Source organism: Hyla sarda, chromosome 8, assembly GCF_029499605.1.
Source record: "Hyla sarda isolate aHylSar1 chromosome 8, aHylSar1.hap1, whole genome shotgun sequence".
Classification (NCBI taxonomy): domain Eukaryota; kingdom Metazoa; phylum Chordata; class Amphibia; order Anura; family Hylidae; genus Hyla; species Hyla sarda.
Window position 1 is genome coordinate 23,287,773 of NC_079196.1, and position 16,952 is coordinate 23,304,724.

A 16,952-nucleotide genomic window follows, 5' to 3' on the forward strand; every position below is an offset into this window, starting at 1 on the left:
TAGTGCACATGCTTCATACACCTGATAGTAGTAGTGCACATGTTTCATACACCTGAGAGTAGTAGTGCACATGTTCCATCGAGCTGGGTGTAGTAATGCACATGTTTCATCCGGCTGGTAGTAGTAGTGCACATGTTTCATCTGGCTGGTAGTAGTAGTGCACATGTTTCATCCAGCTGGTAGTAGTAGTAGTGCACATGTTCCATCCAGCTGGGTGTAGTAGTGCACATGTTTCATACAGCTGTGTGTAGCAGTGCACATGTTCCATCCAGCTGGGTGTAGTAGTGCACATGTTCCATCCAGCTGGGTGTAGTAGTGCACATGTTCCATCCAGCTGGGTGTAGTAGTGCACATGTTCCATACAGCTGGTAGTAGTAGTGCACATGTTCCATACAGCTGGCAGTAGTAGTGCACATGTTCCATACAGCTGGGTGTAGTAGTGCACATGTTCCATACAGCTGGGTGTAGTAGTGCACATGTTCCATACAGCTGGCAGTAGTAGTGCACATGTTCCATACAGCTGGCAGTAGTAGTGCACATGTTCCATACAGCTGGGTGTAGTAGTGCACATGTTCCATACAGCTGGCAGTAGTAGTGCACATGTTCCATACAGCTGTGTGTAGTAGTGCACATGTTCCATCCAGCTGGGTGTAGTAGTGCACATGTTCCATCCAGCTGGGTGTAGTAGTGCACATGTTCCATCCAGCTGGGTGTAGTAGTGCACATGTTCTATCCAGCTGGGTGTAGTAGTGCACATGTTCCATCCAGCTGGGTGTAGTAGTGCACATGTTCCATCCAGCTGGGTGTAGTAGTGCACATGTTCCATCCAGCTGGGTGTAGTAGTGCACATGTTCCATCCAGCTGGGTGTAGTAGTGCACATGTTCCATCCAGCTGGGTGTAGTAGTGCACATGTTCCATCCAGCTGGGTGTAGTAGTGCACATCCATGTGCTGCCTGCTCTGCTGTGCTGCATCCATCCCTGAGACTTGTGAGGAGGCAGATGGCATCACAGCCAGGAGGTGGGTCTTGCTGCTGGTAGCTCTGGAGATGTTGGAGCTGAGGAGCAGAGCTTCGCTGATCCTGAGCTGTGTGTGATCTGCACCTTCATCCTCTCCATCCATCCTCATATAAAAGTGGATTATACTTCACTCCAGCAATGGATTCTGGAACCCTGGGAGGACTGTTGGCCATTAACCCCTTCCATCCCGTGCAGCTGTGAACACGCTGGATGCCTAATGACAAGATCTGGGCACTTTCCTGTCTCCAGCTTCTTCTATTAATCCTGCAGGGTCCAAGATGCTCGATTCTTCATTACACAGGGGTCCCCAGGCTGCAGGGTCTTCTTAGAGGTAAGTGATACATCTTCCTCCAGCTCGGCTGTTTTGTAGTATTCCAGCTGTTTAGAAACTCCAAGCCTCTGCCTGGCTGAGCATGCTGGGGGTGATTGTTCTACTATGTACACTCAGTCAAGTCTACAGGTCTCCTATAGCTGATAAGTATGCAGGAGGGCTGGCATTGACTTGTACTCCTCCACAGCTCAGTGCCTGCTATGGTTATTAGCAAAGTATTATGGGAATTATGGCTTAGAAGAAGTTGACCTTGTCTGGCAGACATCAGAGAGCAATGGAGCAGGAAGACAGAGGCAAAGCATGTGTGGTCTGGGAAGTTACAATGGTCTGAGCTGCAGGGGTTAAATTGTATTTAGCAAATAAATAGACATCATATCTCCTACTTATCTATCTATTTATCTATCTCATATCTATCTATCTCATATCTATCTATCTCATATCTATCTATCTATCTATCTATCTCATATCTATCTATCTCATATCTATCTATCTATCTCATATCTATCTCATATCTATCTATCTATCTCATATCTATCTCATATCTATCTATCTATCTATCTATCTATCTATCTATCTATCTCATATCTATCTATCTCATATCTATCTATCTCATATCTATCTATCTATCTATCTATCTATCTCATATCTATCTATCTCATATCTATCTATCTATCTCATATCTATCTCATATCTATCTATCTATCTATCTCATATCTATCTCATATCTATCTATCTATCTATCTATCTATCTATCTATCTCATATCTATCAATCTATTTCATATCTATTTACCTATCAATATATCTATCCTTCGATCTACTTAATATTTATCTATCTGTCAGAAATAAGCAATCTGCTATTAAAGTGATATTACTGTAAGGAGGAGGAGTAGCAATACCCTAAAATGTTAAAAACTATCTATTCCTATATATGTCTCATTATCTATCTAACTCATACCTATCTATCTCATATCTATCTATCTATCTATCTATCTATCTATGTATCTCATATCTATCTCATATCTATCTATCTCATATCTATCTATCTCATATCTATCTATCTCATATCTATCTATCTCATATCTATCTCATATCTATCTATCTCATATCTATCTCATATCTATCTCATATCTATCTATCTATTTCATATCTATCTATCTATCTCATATCTATCTATCTCATATCTATCTCATATCTATCTATCTATCTATCTATCTCATATCTATCTCATATCTATCTATCTATCTGTTTTTACCGTGAATATTGGCATTTAATGATTTTGCTAATATTTAGAATATAGTGATATATATTTGAAAATGACAAATATTTTTATTTTCACGAAATATCACGAATTCGAATATGGCCCCTGCCGCTCAACACTACTATCTATCTATCAATCTATCTATCTCATATCTATCTCATATCTATCATATCTATCTATCTAGAGTTGGCTGTCCGGGCATGCTGGGAGTTATAGTTTTGCAACAGCCTGAGGCATACTGGTTGGGAAACTCTGCCCTACGCTATACATCTCACCACATGCTACACTGACATTCCTGTACACATTATAAAATAAAGTCAAACCATAAAGCATTTGGCTGTCCGGGCATGCTGGGAGATGTAGTTTTGAAACAGCCGGAGGCACCCTGGTTAGTTAACACTGTAGTAGATAGTAGTAATTTTCTTCATGAATGTTTTCTATATACTGATATATATATATATATATATATATATATATATATATATATATATATATATATATATAGCTATAATTCTCTGATAATGCAGAATGTTCAGTAATCCAGCATCTATCAGGTTGCTTTGACGTCGGATTAAAGGAATTCTGCTGCATTTTATAGCCAAACTTTTCCCATCTGCGCAATTACCATTGCCTTGTATGAAAACGAGCCGGGGCTGGAACATGTATAACACATAATGATGATGACAGAAGTAGTTATTATAATGAGGATAATAATAACCATCATCGTGTTAAGTCATCCGGAGACTGTAAGCAGCATTATCCTCTCTCGCTTGAGATGCTTCACCAATAGCATTAGTCTTGAGGACTGTTCCTTGAAGACAGTGTCTGCTTAAGAAATCCCATTGTAAATGCCCTATTAGGGAATTCTGGGTAAGAGGTGGCGTACCCCTATGTAAAGGACCTTATCAGTTACATAGGATGGATTAGATACATGAAAGAGATTCTTTTACTCTGGAAACCTTATAATTGATTTCAGTGGGATTTGTGTAATGCATCATTTCTCCTGTGGGGGCGCAATTCAATACTTGGATTCCTGAATAGATTACAGCTGATCTCTGATCAGGTCCCAGCACTAGGACACCCTGTGATCGACTTCTTGTCCTGGGACCTTTCTAAGCATAGATATAAGAGCATCTTTCACTCTATAGGTGTCCAAACTGTGGACCACCAGCTGTTGCAAAACTACAACTCCCAGCATGCCCGGACAGCCGTTGGCTGTCCGGGCATGCTGGGAGTTGTAGTTTTGCAACAGCTGGAGGTCCACAGTTTAAAAACCACTGCTCTATAGGACTTTCATTCGATTTTAGTGGAAAGAATGTAATACCTTATTTCTCCTGTGGTGGCGCTGCAGGGAAACAAAACACCTGCAGCTGGATTTCTCTGCAGATCACAACCTACTGCTGAAGGTCCCAGCAGCAGGACACCCCGTGATCAACCTATTGTTTAGGGACCATAGATCTGTCATCATACACCATTCCGTATGTCTGAAAACATTAAACAATTTCTCATTTAAAGCGGTACTCCGGTGTAATTTTTTTATTTTTATTTTTTAAATCAACTGGTGCCAGAAAGTTAAACAGATTTGTAAATTACTTCTATTAAAAAATCTTTACCCTTTCAGTACTTTTTAGCAGCTGTAAGCTATAGAGGAAATTATTTTCTTTTTGAATTTCTTTTCTGTCTGTTCACAGTGCTCTCTGCTGACACCTGATGCCCGTATCAGGAATTGTCCAGAGCAGGAGAAAATCTCCATAGAAAACCTATGCTGCTCTGGACAGTTCCTGATACGAGCATCAGGTGTCAGCAGAGAGCACTGTGGACAAGACAAAAAAGAAATAAAAAAAAATAATAGAATTTCCTCTGTAGCATACAGCTGCTAAAAAGTACTGGAAGGGTAAAGATTTTTCAATAGAAATAATTTACAAATCTGTTTAACTTTCTGGGACCAGTTGATTTAAAAAAACATTTTTTCCACTGGAGTACCCCTTTAAGCACCCCTTTCAGAATAAAAAATAGGTAAATTTTTTTTTTCTATTTCTCTTGTAAATTGATGTATTTTACATTGCATCATAGCCCTATTCAAATGATACTGCAATACCGGTTATAACCTATGGACTAAAGTGGAGCTGTATCTAGGAAATAAAAGCATATTATTTTTTTTTCTTTATTTTTATGTTTCTTTAAAAAACAAAAATCTCTCCCTCGGGCTTGAGTCAAATTTATTTATATTTATTTTTTTTTATATTTAGTTATTTATTTATTTTTAATTCTTGGCAAGATCACCACTAGGGGTGCTGTTTCATCAGAGTCTATGGATAACTTGTCATTTTGTCAAACTATAATGCATAGGGATCTGGCAAATGCTAGAATTTTTTTTTTATTTTTTATTATTTATTTATTTATTTATTTATTATTATTATTATTATTATTTTTGATAAATTTGGCTCCTTCTCTAATGAAAATGATGGTCTTCCAGGAGGTGTAGCACAGGATCTTACGGAGGCGTACACAGCTCACCTTAACTATGCTCCACATCACAGCGCTTCTTCTATTTATAAATTATAGATAAAGTCCATATCTAAGTCTCCTGAATCTTAATCATTCTATGATGCAGTGTATCCCAACCAGTGTGCCTCCAGCTGTTGCAAAACTACAACTCCCAGCCAAAGGCTGTCCGGGCATGCTGGGAGTTGTAGCTTTGCAACAGCTGGAGGCACCCTGGTTGGGAAACATTGCTAGAATGGATACTGCAATTCTCCATTACACTTTGTGTTTCACCTTCTCACCATTTCAAGATCTCTGCTTGCTTTCAGTGACGGACAACATTGGTTTACACTCAATTCTGATACAGAACGTATACCTGTTAGTTACAATTGTATCCAGTTTAGAATAATATATTTTATAAAATAAATGTCTCTCCCGACCTTATAGCTCAGGGTTTTCCAAACAGTGTGTCTGCAGCTGTTGCAAAACTTCAACTCCCAGCATGCCCAGATTTGTAAATTACTTCTATTAAAAAAAAAATCTTAATCCTTCCAGTACTTATCAGTTGCTGTATGATTCCCAGGAAGTTATTTTCTTTTCGAATTTCCTTTCTGCCTGATCACAGTGCTCTCTGCTGACACCTCTGTCCATGTCAGGAACTTTCCAAAATGGACAGAGGTGTCAACAGAGAGCACTGTGGTCAGGCAGAAAGGAAATTCAACAAGAAAATAACTTCCTGTGGATCATAACAGCAGCTGATAAGTATTGGAAGGATTACGTTTTTTTTTTTTTAAATAGAATACATTTACGAATCCGTTTAACTTTCTGTCTCCAGTTGATTAAAAAAAAAATGTTTTCCAGTGGAGTACCCCTTTAAGCAGCTTGGTCCCACTTCCTTGACACTTGGCTGAGAAATAATAAGGTGATTTTATAAGTTTGTTTTCTCCATTGTGTCTCCAGCTGTTGCAAAGCTACAACCCCCAGCACTGCCTATGTCTTTCCTCCTTGGTATTGTATTTACACACTCCTGAATGCTGCAGACCAGCAAACTGCCCAAACCTCTGCATTTATAGACATGATCACGCTTGGCTGCTACTTATCCTCTTAATTCCCATGAAAGCAGTAAGCGTGTATTGCAGTGTTTCCCAACCTGGGTGCCTCCAGGTGTTGCAAAACTACAACTTCCAGCATACCCGGACAGCCACATGCTGGGAGTTGTAGTTTTGCAACAGTTGAGGACACACTGTTTGGAAAACACTGCAATACACCCTTACTGCTTCCATGGGAATTAAAGGGGTACTCCAGTGGAAAATTTAAATCAACTGGTGCCAGAAAGTTAAACAGATTTGTAAATGACTTCTATTAAAAAAGCTTTATCCTTCCAGTACTTTTAAGCAGCTGTATGCTACAGAGGAAATTATTTTCTCTTTGAATTTCTTTTTTGTCTTGTCCACAGTGCTCTCTGCTGACACCAGATGCCCGTACCAGGAACTGTCCAGAGTAGCATCTGTTTGCTATGAGGATTTTCTCCTGCTCTGGATAGTTCCTGATATGGGCATCAGGTGTCAGCAGAGAGCACTGTGGACAAGACAAAAAAAAATTTCAAAAAGAAAATAATTTCCTCTGTAGCATACAGCTGCTGAAAAGTACTGGAAGGGTAAAGATTGTTTAATAGAAGTAATTTTCTGGCACCAGTTGATTTAAATTTTGCACCGGAGTACCCCTTTAAGAGGATAAGTAGCAGCCAAGCGTGATCACGTCCATAAATGAAAAGTTTGGACAGCTGGAGACACACTGTTTGGAAAACACTGCACTTCATGTATCATGTATCATTTTGGGGTCCAAGCTGTTTATGGGTAGGGTCGCATGTAGCAGAAATGTTGCAAATTTATGGCAAAATAATTTCTAAAGAATCTATAGCATTTACAGTAGTAGCAAACTGGATCAATGTGAAAATGGACTTTTGGTTGCGGATCTCAAATCTTTAATATGTCAGGGAAAAAAGGGAAAAAAAACTGTTTCAGCTCACCACTATGAGGTACTTTATGAATAGTGTTGCTCGCGAATATTGGCAATGCAAATTTTATTCGTGAATATCGCATATTCGCGAATTCGCGAATATTCGCGAATATAGCACTATATATTTGGAATTACGAATATTCGTTTTTTTTTTTATCACAGTACACATCACAGTGATCATCCCTCTCTGCTTCCAGCTTGTGTGGTGTAAAGAAGGCTCTAATACTACTGTGTGAGAATGGCGTGCGAATTTTCGCAGATGCGAAAATTTGTTGATGCTAATTTTCGCATATGCTGATTTTTCGCATATGCTAATTTTCGCATACGTGAATTTTCGCATATGCGAAAATAAAACACGAATATTACGAATATGCGAATTTAGCGAATATATGATGAATATTCGTCCATATATTCGCGAATATTCGCAAATTCGAATATGGCCTATGCCGCTCAACACTATTTATGAACAGGAGTCCCATATGATGCTGAGAGCAGGGCAGGCAAACAGAGGGCCGGGTCCCGGAATCAAGTAGACAAAGGTGGGCAAGAAAGCACAGACCTGAACTGAAGAGCCACGACTAAGAGACAGTTTCATCTCGAAACGCGTCAGTTGACTTTCCTTCTTGTGTTTTATGTCCATGGATATCCAATGTTTTTAACCTGATGGATTAAAAGTCAAGTTTTATGCACCTTTTCTTTACATACCAGTGGAGCAGCTGGAGGTCTGTGCTTTCTTGCCCACCTTTGTCTACTTTAATATGTCAATCTTGGTGTCCGGTCTGCTACAGATTAATTATAGATTTTCCTATTGACATCAATGGGTAAATTGAATTATGGAAAAAAACGAAAAAAAAAAAACAGAATGGATTTTTTCTGTGATTTTTTTTTTGTGATTTATGTCCCTTTTTTCGGTGTTTTTTCAATGATGGATTTTGCCAAAGAAATACTGTGGATCTGAAGCTTAATTCTCCACTGTGGACCAAACACATCGATTTTATTTATTTTTTGCTACATATTTTGCAGGTAAATTGTGCAATACTGCGATGGCATATTCCCATTTAACGTCTAAGACTTAAAGGAGTACTCCACTCGAAAAAAAAATTTTTTAAATCAACTGGTGCCAGAAAGTTAAACAGATTTGTAAATGACTTCTATTTAAAAATCTTAATCCTTCCAGTACATATCAGCTGCTGTATACTACAGAGGGAGTGATTTTTTTTAATTTTTTTATTTCCTTTGTCTGACCACAGTGCTCTCTGCTGACACCTCTGTCCATGTCAGGAACTGTCCAGAGCAGGAGAGGTTTGCTATGGGGATTTTCTCCTACTCTGGACAGTTCCTAAAATGTCAGCAGAGAGCACTGTGGTCAGACAGAAAGGAAAATCAAAAAGAAAAGAACTTTCTCTGGAACATACAGCAGCTGGTAAGTACTGGAAGGATTAAGATGAAGTCATTTACAAATCTGTTTAACTTTCTGTCACCAGTACATTTGAAAAAAATAACATTTGTTTTCCACTGGAGTACCCCTTTAATATTACTTATAAGAATCAATCATTAGATCTCCTGTACGCTCCTAGTTAATAGTTGCCCCTATTTCTCTACTTTAGAACAATGGTCTCCATACTGTGTCCCTCCAGATGTTGCAAAACTACAACTCCCAGCATGCCCGGACAGCCGTTGGCTGTCCGGGCATGCTGGGAGTTTTAGTTTTGCAACATCTGGAGGGCCACAGTTTGGAGACCACTGCTTTAGAATAAGGAGCGGCGGTAAAGCAATTCCCTGGATGATCCTGCATGTTCATGTATTACAATGAGAAATGTGCAATACCTAATTTCTCCAGTAACGGCGCTGCAGGGAAATCAAACACTCGCTGCCTTGTTGCGATCAGTGGAGGTTGAGCAACAGCTGGGGGATAATTTATGTGCATTTGTTTTATTAATTTTTTTTGCCAGGAACAAAATTGGATTGTCCAAGGCAAACAACTCCTTCTGGACCTGTCTTCATCCATCACACGACGTCTCCTTCAATCCTTCCCTTCAGTACATAAACTGCACATCACTTAAAATCTGTCTCGTCCCTGTACCTTTTCCATCTTGTCTTTTTTTTTTTTTCCAACCTTAAACTTTTAGGTAGCGTTCTTTCTATGTTTGATGTTTCCTGGAATATAAAACAAGTACAGCAGTGTACGGGCATGCTGGGAGTTGTAGTTTTGAAACAGCTGGGGGGCAAACTGGTTGGAAAACACTGGTGTATAGGTTGTGTCTAAAGTCAGAATACGGTTTAGCGTGATGGATAGCTGGCTTTTACGTTCAGGTTGCGCAAATGTCAAGGTTTGTGATGCCAGACGTAGGGTTATGTATGTAGATGATAGTAAATGATGAGGGTTGTAGTATTACATAGCAGGAGTGGGGCATGTGATTCTACATCAAACCCTGTGTTTTATTTCATGTAGAATCCCTCAGAACCACTACTTCAAATAAGTTGTCTTCTGTACACAAGGACCCTGGGAAAAAACACCTCTAAAGTTTATTGATAACAACTTGAATTCAACTTCTGATGCATTTTCAACACAGATAAATAACACATTTGAGTAGTGCAGATCTAAGATACAGTTCTTGAGACGTGCTTCATAGTTTTAGGGGCTATTGGGAAGTTGCCACTGGTCACAGTCCAGAAGTAATTTGCAGATTTAAGAATTGGTTGTCCTGAGACTTGCAGTTCTACCTTGTGGTTTCTTCCTTGTGGTACATGCAAGACTTAGAGGGTAGGTCTACCCTGGGTGATAAGTGTTCCCTTGGTGGCATAGCTCAGCATTGTTCTCCACTGCACTGGTGATAATGCTAAGTTGAGGGATGTAGACTTCACTTGTGATTGGAGCTCTGCACTAGACAACTGGAGCTCTGCACTAGACGGCTGGAGCTCTGCACTAGATGACTGGAGCTCAGCACTAGACAACTGGAGCTCTGCACTAGACGGCTGGAGCTCTGCACTAGATGACTGGAGCTCAGCACTAGACGACTGGACATCTGCACGAGACGACTGGACATCTGTACTAGACGACTGGAAATCTGCACTAGACGACTGGACTTCTGCACTAGACCACTGGACTTCTGCACTAGACGACTGGACTTCTGCACTAGACGACTGGAGCTCTGCACTAGACGACTGGAGCTCTGCACTAGACGACTGGACCTCTGCACTAGACGACTGGACTTCTGCACTAGACGACTGGACTTCTGCACTAGACGACTGGACTTCTGCACTAGATGACTGGAACTCTGCACTAGATGACTGGACCCCTGCACTAGACGACTGGATTTCTGCACTAGACGACTGTAGCTCTGCACTAGACGACTGGAGCTCTGCACTAGACGATTGGAGCTCTGCACTAGACGACTGGACTTCTGCACTAGACGACTGGACCTCTGCACTAGACGACTGGACCTCTGCACTAGATGACTGGACCTCTGCACTAGATGACTGGAGCTCTGCACTAGACCACTGGACTTCTGCACTAGACCACTGGACCTCTCCACTGGACCACTGGACTTCTGCACTAGACCACTGGACTTCTGCACTAGACCACTGGACTTTTGCATTAGTGCAATGGAGCCCTGTACTTCACGAATGGACCCCTGCACTAGACGACTGGACTTCTGCACCAGACAACTGGAGCTCTGCACTAGATGACTGGAGCTCTGCACTAGATGACTGGAGCTCTGCACTAGATGACTGGAGCTCTGCCCTAGATGACTGGAGCTCTGCACTAGATGAATGGACCCCTGCACTAGATGACTGGAGCTCTGCACTAGACGACTGGAGCTCTGCACTAAACGATTGGAGCTCTGCACTAGACGACTGGAGCTCTGCACTAGACGACTGGACCTCTGCACTAGATGACTGGACTTCTGCACTATATGACTGGAGCTCTGCACTAGACGACTGGAGCTCTGCACTAGACGACTGGAGCTCTGCACTAGCCAACTGGATTTCTGCACTAGACGACTGGACCCCTGCACTAGACTACTGGAGCTCTGCACTAGACGACTGGAGCTCTCCACTAGACAACTGGACTTCTGCACTAGACGACTGGACCCCTGCACTAGACTACTGGAGCTCTACACTAGACGCCTGGACTTCTGCACTAGACTACTGGAGCTCTACACTAGACCACTAGACCTCTGCACTAGACGACTGGACTTATGCACTAGACCTGAACTCTGCACTAGAGTGGAACTTTGCACTAGACTGGAACTCTGCACTAGCTTGAATGTCCAAGTTATCTGTTATATGGGCGTACAGTGGTAAACTCCCTTTCCCTTTCCTTACTTGCATTTCCTGGGGTTTTCTGGTTTACAACCTTCCTGGTGTGCATCCAGATAGGAAATCCAACATATGTGAGTCTGTCGCTGACTAGGCCAGGTCAGGAGGAAAAGTCTCACCTGATCTTTCCATTGCAATCAGGCCCTTGCAAAGATGTTTTTCTCCTGAATGCTACCATTAGCGGAATATAGTACTGCTCACCATATGCATTATGACTGGTAATCCGAGTCAGTGCTTTCCCAATCAAGGTGCCTCCAGCTATTGCAAAACTACAACTCCTAGCATGGAAAGGCTGTCCGGGCATGCTGGGAGTTGTAGTTTTTCAAAAGCTGGAAGCACTCTAAATGGGAAAAACTAACTCAGATTACCAGTCATAATGCATACGGCGAGCAGTCCTATATTCCGCTAATGGAGCTGGGAGGTAACAGAGAGGAATTAGATTTCACAGCCGCCCTGCTGGGTTCTATCAGATCTCTCCTGTTTCAATGATAAGATATTAAGAAATTTCCCAAACAGGAACTTGTGAATGATGAGGTTAATGGTGAGGTTATTCATGTATCAATTCTACCGCAAAATATTGAGATAAAACACAAAGATTATGTTACAGGTGACAGAAACTGTTTCAGTGTTTAAAGGAATTGTCTGGTGCAGGAAATCTATTTAACTTGAGCCCATCTACTGTATGGAGGACCCATATGTGCAGTATACAGCTTATTGATTCTATAATAATACAGTGTAATGCTTCACTTCTCCTGCGGTGTTACAACTGAGCAAAAAAGGGCAGTGTTATAGCAGTTATATTCTTGAATATGGGACCAGCATTATAATAGTTATATTCCTGTATATAGGAGGCAGTATTATAGTAGTTATATTCTTGTATATAGGAGCAATATTATAGTAGTTATATTCTTGTATATAGGAGCAGCATTGTAGTAGTTATATTCTTCTGTATAGGAGCAGTATTATAGTAGCTTTATTCTTGTACATAGGAACAGTGTTATAGTAGTTATTTTCCTGTATATAGGAGCAGTATAATAGTAGTTATATTCTTGCATATAGGAGCAGTATGATAGTAGTTATATTCTTGTATATAGGAGCAGTATTATAGTAATTATATTCTTGTACCTAGAAGACAGTATTATAGTAGTTATATTCTTGCATATAGGAGCAGTATTATAGTAGTTACATTCTTGTATACAGGGGGCAGAATTATAGTAGTTATATTCTTGTATATAGGAGCAGTATTATAGTAGTTATATTCTTGTATATAGGAGCAGTATTATAGTAGTTATATTCTTGTATATAGGAGAAGCATTATAGAAGTTATATTCTTGTATATAGGAGCAGTACTATAGTACCTATATTCTTGTATATAGGAGACAGTATTATAGTAGTTATATTCTTGTATATAGGAGCAGTATTATAGTAGTTATATTCTTGTATATAGGAGCAGTATTATAGTAGTTATATTCTTGTATATAGGAGACAGTATTATAGTAGTTATATTCTTGTATATAGGAGCAGTATTATAGTAGTTATATTCTTGTATATAGGAGCAGTATTATAGTAGTTATATTCTTGTATATAGGGGCAGTATTAAAGTAGTTATATTCTTGTATATAGGAGCAGTATTATAGTAGTTATATTCTTGTATATTGAGGACAGTATTATAGTAGTTATATTCTTGTATATAGGAGCAGTATTATAGTAGTTATATTCTTGTATATAGGAGCAGTATTATAGTACTTATATTCTTGTATATAGGAGGCAGTATTATAGTAGGTATATTCTTGTATATAGGAGCAGTATTATAGTAGTTATATTCTTGTATATAGGAGGCAGTATTATAGTAGTTATATTCTTGTATATAGGAGCAGTATTATAGTAGTTATATTCTTGTATATAGGAGCAGTATTATAGTACTTATATTCTTGTATATAGGAGCAGTATTATAGTGATTATATTCTTGTATATAGGAGGCAGTATTATAGTAGGTATATTCTTGTATATAGGAGCAGTATTATAGTGATTATATTCTTGTATATAGGAGGCAGTATTATAGTAGTTATATTCTTGTATACAGGAGCAGTATTATAGTAGTTATATTCTTGTATATAGGAGCAGTATTATAGTAGTTATATTCTTGTATATAGAAGGCAGTATTATAGTAGTTATATTCTTGTATATAGGAGCAGTATTATAGTAGTTATATTCTTGTATATAGGAGCAGTATTATAGTAGTTATATTCTTGTATATAGGAGGAGTATTATAGTAGTTATATTCTTGTATATAGGAGGAGTATTATAGTAGTTATATTCTTGTATATAGGAGGCAGTATTATAGTAGTTATATTCTTGTATATAGAAGGCAGTATTATAGTAGTTATATTCTTGTATATAGGAGCAGTATTATAGTAGTTATATTCTTGTATATAGGAGCAGTATTATAGTAGTTATATTCTTGTATATAGGAGGAGTATTATAGTAGTTATATTCTTGTATATAGGAGGAGTATTATAGTAGTTATATTCTTGTATATAGGAGGCAGTATTATAGTAGTTATATTCTTGTATATAGGAGCAGTATTATAGTAGTTATATTCTTGTATACAGGAGCAGTATTATAGTAGTTATATTCCTGTATATAGGAGCAGTATTATAGTAGTTATATTCTTGTATATAGGAGGAGTATTATAGTAGTTATATTCTTGTATATAGGAGCACTATTATAGTAGTTATATTCCTGTATATAAGAGCAGTATTATAGTAGTTATATTCTTGTATATAGAAGCAGTATTATAGTAGTTATATTCTTGTATATAGGAGCAGTATTATAGTAGTTATATTCTTGTATATAGGAGGCAGTATTATAGTAGTTATATTCTTGTATATAGGAGGCAGTATTATAGCACTTACTCAGTGTCTTGCTCTCATTTTCTTCATCACTGATATAAACCCCAACTGTGACCAGTTCTTTAAATGTGTTTAATAATATATTATATAGTGTTACATTTCATTATTTATTAGAGTAAAAGCTTTTACCACATAAGACTAAATGTTGAGCTTTGTCTTTCCCAGCAGCTCGGTCCTTGCAGATACATGTGCTGTCATTCCATCAATTAATGCCCCCCGCTGTGTCCCTACAGTCTCTATTAGAATGGAGAAGGTGCTGTATACAGCAAACATCTTAAGTACATCTTGCAGCACGCAGCAGTGTCAGGGGGTGATGAATGGAGCGTCTCACTATATTCAGCTTCCCCAGTGTTGTAATCACTTGTAAAATAGGATATATTCTACCTCTAACATGTTTTTATTAGATTTCACAAGGCATTGATGCATGCCAGTTTGCGAGACTTCAGATGCTGGGGCGTATTTATATTAATTCCATTCTCTGGCCCGGACTCCTTCCTATGCAGAAATCACAGCATATACCTTTCATAGGCTATTATATGAGTGAGGACATGTATTAACCTCCTGGTCCTGGCTGACTAATGTTGTGTGACGCTACCATAAGATTGTCACCCCAAGGCTGCATATAATTCATAGGTTAGACTTCATCTGAAGCAGAAAGCATGGATGAACTGCAAATCCCAGCATGAAATAGAAAAGCTAATGGAGGATGGTAGATATATAGAGAGAGAGAGAGAGAGAGAGAGAGAGAGAGAGAGAGAGAGAGAGAGAGAGAGAGAGAGAGAGAGAGAGAGAGAGAGAGAGAGAGAGAGAGAGAGAGAGAGAGAGAGAGAGAGAGAGAGAGAATGGATATACAGAGAGATAAATAGATATACGATGGATAGATTGTTTGGTAGATAGATAGATAGATAGATAGATATGAGATAGATAGATAATAGATAGATATGAGATAGATAGAGAGATAGATAGATAGATAATAGATATGAGATAGATATATAATAGATAGATATGAGATAGATATGAGATAGATAGATCGATAATATATAGATAGTAGATAGATATGAGATAGATAGAGATATAGATAGATAGATATATAATAGATAGATAGAGATAGATAGATATGAGATAGATAGATAGATAGATAGATAGATAGATAGATATGAGATAAATAGATAATAGATAGATATGAGATAGATAGAGAGATAGATAGATAGATAATAGATATGAGATAGATATATAATAGATAGATATGAGATAGATATGAGATAGATAGATCGATAATAGATAGATAGATAGATATGAGATAGATAGAGAGATAGATAATAGATAGATAGAGATAGATGGATATGAGATAGAGAGCGAGAGAGAGAGAGAGAGAGAGAGAGAGAGAGATAATAGATAGATATGAGATAGATAGAGATTTAGATAGATAGATAGTTAATAGTAGTGTTGCTCGCGAATATTCGCAATTCGAATATTATTCGCGAATATCGCATATTCGCGAATTCGCGAATTTCGCGAATATAGCGCTATATATTCGTAATTACGAATATTCTTTTTTTTTTTTTCTTCACAGTACACATCACAATGATCACCCCTCTCTGCTTCCAGCTTGTGTGGTGTAAAGAAGGCTGTAATACTACTGTGTGAGACTGGCGTGCGAAAATTCGCATATGCGACAATTAGCATATGCTAATTTACGCATATGCGAATTTCCACTTATGTTAATTTTCGCATGCGCGTATTTTCGCATACGCGAAAATAAAACTGGAATATAACAAATATGCGAATATTCGCGAATATATGACGAATATTCGTCCATATATTCGCGAATATTCGCGAATTCGAATATGGCCTATGCCGCTCAACACTAATTAATAGATAGATAGAGATAGATAGAGATAGATAGATAGATAATAGATAGATAGATGATAGATAGATAGATAGATAAAAAAATATAGGTAAAATCAGCTTCTATTTTGTGCAGTGGAGCTTTGGATCTGCCGTGAGCAACTTCTGTACATGTGAACGTAGCCACCATTCCAACGAAATAGAGCAAATGTTCTGGAAAAAGGAGCAATCAGATGAAATTAAGTCTAACCTCCAGTAAATGAGATTGCCCCGATCTGCCCGGCTGTAAATGACTCCGAGTATTGACTACAAGATGCTGTTTGTCATTACAAGTAACATATAAACCGCTGTCACAGTCACAGAACAGAGGAGACCTGAGGCTTATTTATCCTGAGCTACAGCATTTAATCACGCACCGCGCCATATACTGATCTATAAGGGTTCACGACACATTTTTGCAATAGAGTTTAATTTGAAAACCGTACGGAACTGTATTGAAAACCGTATGCCAAAAGATGCATCAGGTTTGTCCGTTTTGCATCCTGTACGGTTTTGTCAGGTCTTTTTCCTGTACCCAAAACTGTTGCCTACCACGTTTTTGGTTCAGGTGAAAAAAAGTATTGAAAAGTATACATTTTTTTTAACATGGGAGTCAATGGGAACCGTACAGAACCTTATGTGCGTACGGTTCCATACAGTTTTCCCCATACGGTTTTTGACTGTGCACAGTTTTTTTTCTTTCAATTTCAATCAAACAA

At 38.6% G+C, this 16,952-nt stretch overlaps 1 protein-coding gene across 5 annotated transcripts in view; it reads left to right on the plus strand.

Moving 5' to 3' along the window:
* The first annotated feature begins 1,050 nt into the window (after positions 1-1,050).
* The window catches only part of THSD7B (thrombospondin type 1 domain containing 7B), a 567,277-nt gene continuing 551,375 nt past the window's right edge, over positions 1,051-16,952 (plus strand). For 3 of the 5 annotated variants that reach the window (XM_056535826.1, XM_056535830.1, XM_056535829.1), the window contains exon 1: positions 1,052-1,349. The gene's annotated coding sequence lies outside the window, so the exon portion shown is untranslated. Of the gene's footprint in view, positions 1,350-16,952 lie in introns of all 5 variants that reach the window. The other 2 variants (XM_056535831.1, XM_056535832.1) reach the window with 2 other exon arrangements.